Consider the following 6,000-nt stretch of genomic DNA (forward strand, 5'->3'; position numbering starts at 1 on the left):
TTTATTAAGCTAGATATTTTTAAAAATTTCCAAAAAACATGCCCTGACCTTCATTGTTCTATATAAAAGTTATTTTCATTTAAAATGATTTATCAACAATTTAGATACTAGAGGAGATTATTAACCTTAAATTCATTAATAAATTCGTAATAAATAAGCCGAGGCCTTCGGGGTTCCTAATTTACACTTACGTAATTTGTAGAGGGCAAAGGGATGCTGGGCCCAGAAGTGGAGGAATTCTACTGTAGTGCAGGACCACAGTGAACTTGTATGTTGACTTAGCACAGAACCTCACCGCTTTCTAGGCTCTTGGTAATATTTATGACTTGTTTTATTTTCACCAAACCTGTTACTAGGTAAACTCTTCTTGGCTAGCTAAGGTTAGTATTGGTCACAATTCCATTGGTAGTTGATGTCATATTATTGTTGGCATGGGCAGGGTCTTAGCATTTTCAACATTTAACTAACATCAGGATGTAACATAAAGAGGAACTTATATTACCTGACAAATAAACTTAAGGAAGGAGCATTTTATTTTGGGCTCATGAATTTAGAAGACTGAGGCCATCACCACAGGGAAGGCAAGACAGAGTCCAGCATCTCTTATCATAACAGTCTGCGAGCATAAAGAGAGAGAGAGAGCTGTGCTCAGGCTGCTGACTTTCTCTGTTTTCCTTCTATTATTCTGTCTGGATTCCCAGACTATGGGACAAGTACATCTATATGCAAGGTGTGTCTTCTCCACAGAGCTGATTCTCTCTGGAAATAGGTCATAAATATTCCCCCTGGGATATCTTACCCGTCTCTGGAGTCTTCAGTCCAGTCAAGATGACAATCAAGATTAGCGTCTAAAATGTTTACTGTCTAAATGTTCAAGGGAATTCATTACACACTCAGCAAACAAATTCCAACTTTCGTTCCGGGATTCACTGCACAGTGAGTTCTCCTCTGTGAAGAGTTCGACTCAACTTCTCAACGTGACACACGTTCCAGCGTAATATTTTCACGTGTTAGGAACCAGTGGGAAAAAAAAATGGGGCTTCTAAACTAACAACATTCCTAAATTTGCTCCTAAAACCTGAGATTGGTATCAGCTAAAGTGTCTTTAAAAGACAATTACCACAGCGCACTCAAGATAACTTCATTAGGGTGGGGCTCAGCTACCTGGGTGAGGTTGGTGGATAAAATACAGGATGCCATTGAAGTCTGAATCTCAGACAAGTCAAACGGGACAAGCTTATACTGAAAATTATACTTGACTTAACCGAGACCCAAATTTAAGTGAATTTATATTTTTATTTGCTAACCTGACCGTGTCCCCATAGGGAAGGACTTTTGTGGAATACAACCCAAGAACCAGGGCTCACTAAGTGATCTGGTAAGCAATTGAGAAGCCCTTCCCTTGTTGCTCATTCAGAACAGTGCTGGGACCCAAACTCGGTGTTGTTCAAAATTATGAGGTCCTCCTTTGCCCCTCGACGTTGGTTTAGTTGACGAGAGCTACACTGTGCACTGTGGGCACTGGGCATTTGGGAAACCTCTTTGAAGAGTCAAGGTACAGCCGACATCAAGAAGAAGACAATGGTAGAGACACGGACTGTTCTTTGTTCCTTCATGCTGCTGAAGAAGCTGTTAAGAGTCAGAGCGCTAAATGACCTGAGTTGTGGCTCAGAAATTACTATGTTGCTTGGTGAATAAAGCCCTAGGTTGCGTGGTCACCAATCATCTACCTCCCGGTGGGATTGTAGAGATGGGGGTGTTCGGGGTGGAGAGAGGCAGAAGAAAGTCAGATTCTCCTGGCATTTTCCCAAGCAGCTATGCTTGGCCAGTCAGTCTTCCCCTTAGCCAAGGGAGCAGAAGATTTCCATAGGTTTGTCCCATTGCTAGCAATTTGCAGGGCTTTATTCCAGTTCACAGCTATTAAAGGTAAAGTAGAAGGGAAAAGAAACCAGGAAACTCGCTTAGGACAATCAAAGAAGAATTTAAAAAAAAAAAAAAAAAGTAAAACATCGCCCACAACTGTTCAGGCTGAGCAGATTGTTTGTATAGGCATAGAAAAGGCTTGTTAATGTGTAGAACTTTGCTTAAAGTTGGTGGGAGAGTTACATTAGTAGGAAGAAATGCATTATAATTAATTAGCAATAAGATAAGCAATAAACCCTGCTTTCAATTAAAATTTCTTTCGTGTGAAAGTGTGGTTAGAAGTGATTTAAGCTCCCCTCCATGTGTGCTGGACTCCTGTGAGCTTCTGCATGAGAAGGAGTAGGGGCTAGAGAAACTAGAGCTTTTCAGCAGAGGCTGGCTAACTATGATTACCATGACAGTGGTGCATTTTTACATACTTCAGTAGACACCTTTGTCTTTAAAATTACCTGAGGCTTTTTAAAAATATCCTGATGTCTGTGCCTTACTGCTGACACATTAAATCAGATTCTCTGGGGTTGGTGGTTAGACCCTGGAGTCTTTCTTTATAACCGTCAAGGTGAGTTTAGTGTGCAGGGCGGGTAGAGAGCTGCTCACCTGAGCGCTGTGCTCCGCTGTGTAGGAGAAGAGCTGCTATGAACCAGGTGGGGCAGGCATATTCCGCTCAGCACACAGGTTGCACTGCAAGTTCGGTGAGCCAGTGTAACACAAAGGCCCTCCTCCGGAATGGCTGCTCTGAGTGCTTCTATCAGACAGACCCTGGAAGTTCAACTAATTCATATTTAATGTCCAAGTTTGTTTGTTTGTTTAAAAAACAGTTACTTTTTAATAATCATGAGAAGTTCAGAAACAGCCTTTCCTAGGTTAAATTAAAACATAAGTTAGGAACATTTTTTAAGCTTATAGGAATATTATATAACAATCAAATGGCTTTGGTGACATGTGACTTTTAAGTATGATGCTCCAAGCTGGAGGCCGCTCTGGGTCAGAACCTTGAGGTTTTCCTGATACTGGCATTAGAGTTCATGAGTCCTGTCTGGAGAATCCTGCTACATATTCCTGGGTGGGACTTTGGCTTAAAGTTAGTTCAGAGCACACAAAAGGTATAGGCAGAAAAGTTCACAGGGCTTCATCAACCATAACAAACACTAAGCATGTTAGTTATTAAACAGCAACAACTACAAAAGCTGTATCACGGCAGGGATTGGTCTGAGACAATGCTGGGAAGTTGGGCAGAGTGAGTGACTCCCTTCTTCAAGATCTACAATGGCTCCTGTCTTCCAAAAAAGCACAGGGGTTGCTAATGACCAGATATTTGGCTTTTCAAAAATACCAGAAGGGAAATAAGACCCATTGGTGTCACACTCTCCGATTTATTTTTCTCAAGCAGAAAATATCTCTGTAGTATTTTAATTTGACATCTGAATTTATATTCTCAAGGACACAGAAGCATCCTTGAATACAAGCAACAACTTCTACATAAGTCAATCGGGCCTGAAGGCTGTGGATTTGAGACACTGATATCTTAGATCATAGAAGTCAGTACAGACCGAGACCTCAAGCCTAAATGGATCCTAAAGGTCAAGATGACATGGTCACAAGAATTTAGAAAGTATGGCAGTGGGTACAGAACCACCACTGAGCAGAGAAGACGGCAAGGAACTTTCAAAGTATACCATGACTCAGTGTAGTTTGCTAAGTCTGTCATGGAGAGGCTCAAAGTCGGATGCCTTTTTCTCTATGTCCTAGATGCTAGAAGTCTGACATCAAGAGGACAGGGGTGTGAGAAGAGAGAAAGAAGGCTCTCGCCCAGATGCTGGCCTTGGCTTGGAGCTGGCATCTTTTCATGCCCACAGAGCATTTGTCCAGTGGATGTATCTGTGTCCGCATTTTATCTGTATATACTCTATGAGTCAAATGAATGTAGCACCCCTACATTCATTGTAATTAGTTCAGTAGAATGTAAGGATTCTACTGAACTAATTACAATTAATACAACTAATTACAATTGCAATTATTTTTTTCTAATTGTTTTAATAATCCGTGGAATTGGGACTTTACTGTGTGAATTTGAGGATACTGTTAAACCCATCACGCCAATGTGCAAGCTGGAAAGAGGCGTAGGAATTACAAATAGGAAGAGACTTGATAAATATTTTATCAAGCACCTGCTCCATACACAGTCTCACGCTAAGGCAGTGTGGCACGGGAGGTGGCTGGGTTCTTCTCCTTCTATCTAGGGTAAGCCAGCTAGCAGACCCGTGAGGCAAAGGAGAGAGAGAGTCACAAAATCTCCACGATCTGCCAGTAAAGGACATTGTGGAGCCTGAGGTCTGCCACTTGGGGAGTTCCCTAGCAGACTATGGGGAAGATTCCAGACCAATACATGGAAATGCTACATCCTGTTGAACTTCAGCCCTGGAATGTGCTGTACACAAGGATCGTTTGTAGGTGAAAGCAGAGGTACCTGTCACCTCTGTCACCTAGGAGTTTGGGATTTAGTGGAGCTGACAATGTATCAGGAACATTGTCAAAGATGACTAGAATGCAAAGCGGACAGGAGGTGCTGAGTATAACAGTGACCAACCTGGGACATTATTAGAGTAAAAAGGACCAGTCCAAGCAAGCCAACTTTGAAATCACCACATGTTCTGTCTGTACTGTGTTTGAATCTTGATTCATGAAAATGGAAGGAAAATATTAGACTTGGGGCTCCCAAATGGGCATGCGTAGATGAGGGAGACAGGCACGTTTCTCATCACTGCATTTTAAACAGAGGACACGTCAAGAAAAGCGTTGCTTCAGCTTTAAAGTCTGGGACAGAAGACTGGATTATCTGGAGTTCTGAGATGTGTATGTGTGTGTGAGGTAGGATGGCCACCAGCCATTCTACCGGGGCTATGACAGAGTCTGTGGCTATCGCTGGACCACACTCCTACCATCCCGTAAAGGAAGGGAGTGCATGAGGAACTAGAAGGAAGAACTCCTGATGTTAGCACTGTCGTCCCACACATGGGCAAATCAAAACCCTGAGATCAGAAAAGATCCCTTGGCAAAGGACCAATAGAGGCTGCTTACTGCCTTCACCTACTTATTCCCATATATCCCAAAGTGCCAACTCTGACGTTTGGTGGAGCTAACAGAGGTGCAAAAACAACACACTGGTGGGAAGAGTTTTGCTGCTTGCTCTACTGGGGAAAGATTTAGTCTTAGCAGTTAGGAAGCAACGTGAGTTTAATAACTTTAGGTCTCAGTGTTAAAAGGCCAAGTTTCAAATAAAAGGAGTTTTTGGTTTTGTTTTAAGACTAGGTCTCAACTCTGTAGCTCTTTTGCTTTTCCTTGAATTCACAGAGATCTGGCTGCTTCTGCCTTTCAAATGCTGGGATAAAAGGCATGCACCACTTCCTTTATTATTCAATGTTGCAGTAAGTTTTCTTTCTTTCTTTCTTTCTTTCTTTCTTTCTTTCTTTCTTTCTTTCTTTCTTCTTCTTCCTTCCTTCCTTCCTTCCTTCCTTCCTTCCTTCCTTCCTTTTTTCCTTCCTTCCTTTTTTCCTTAACCAGCCGCTCCAGAGTCACCCGAAGCAGAACGCGGTCATTATGGAGAGTGGATGAAGATGCTCACAGTCTGCTGTGTAAGCAGAACATTGAGTACGAGTTTGAATCTTACCTTTACAGCCTTGACAATTACACAGCCCAGCTGGGAGCACTGGAAACTCTCTGAGACTCTAGCTTCTGATGTCACGCAAAGCTGTTTTGAAGATTAAGAAACATAAAGTGTACATATAATTTTATAATTGCCCACAGCATCAGAAATCCGAGGTGAAATTGTGGGTAAACATTGTTTGCGAAGTTGTAGGTAAAGGCCTGTAGGTAAAGATGGCTCAGGAGATAGAGGCTAGGTTCAGAAACAAAACGTGAGAGAAATTGTCGGTAAAACTACTAAACGATTGTGAGAAGCCACTGAAGGCCTCTTCCAGGAAGGTGCCATCTTGTGTGGCTTCTGATACAGTCATCCATCCTGGGTGGCTTTTAACAAGCATTGAGCCCAGTGTCGCCGGCACTGGCTGCCATCAAGTG

This window comes from Chionomys nivalis, chromosome 22 (genome assembly GCF_950005125.1).
Source record: "Chionomys nivalis chromosome 22, mChiNiv1.1, whole genome shotgun sequence".
Classification (NCBI taxonomy): Eukaryota; Metazoa; Chordata; class Mammalia; order Rodentia; family Cricetidae; genus Chionomys; species Chionomys nivalis.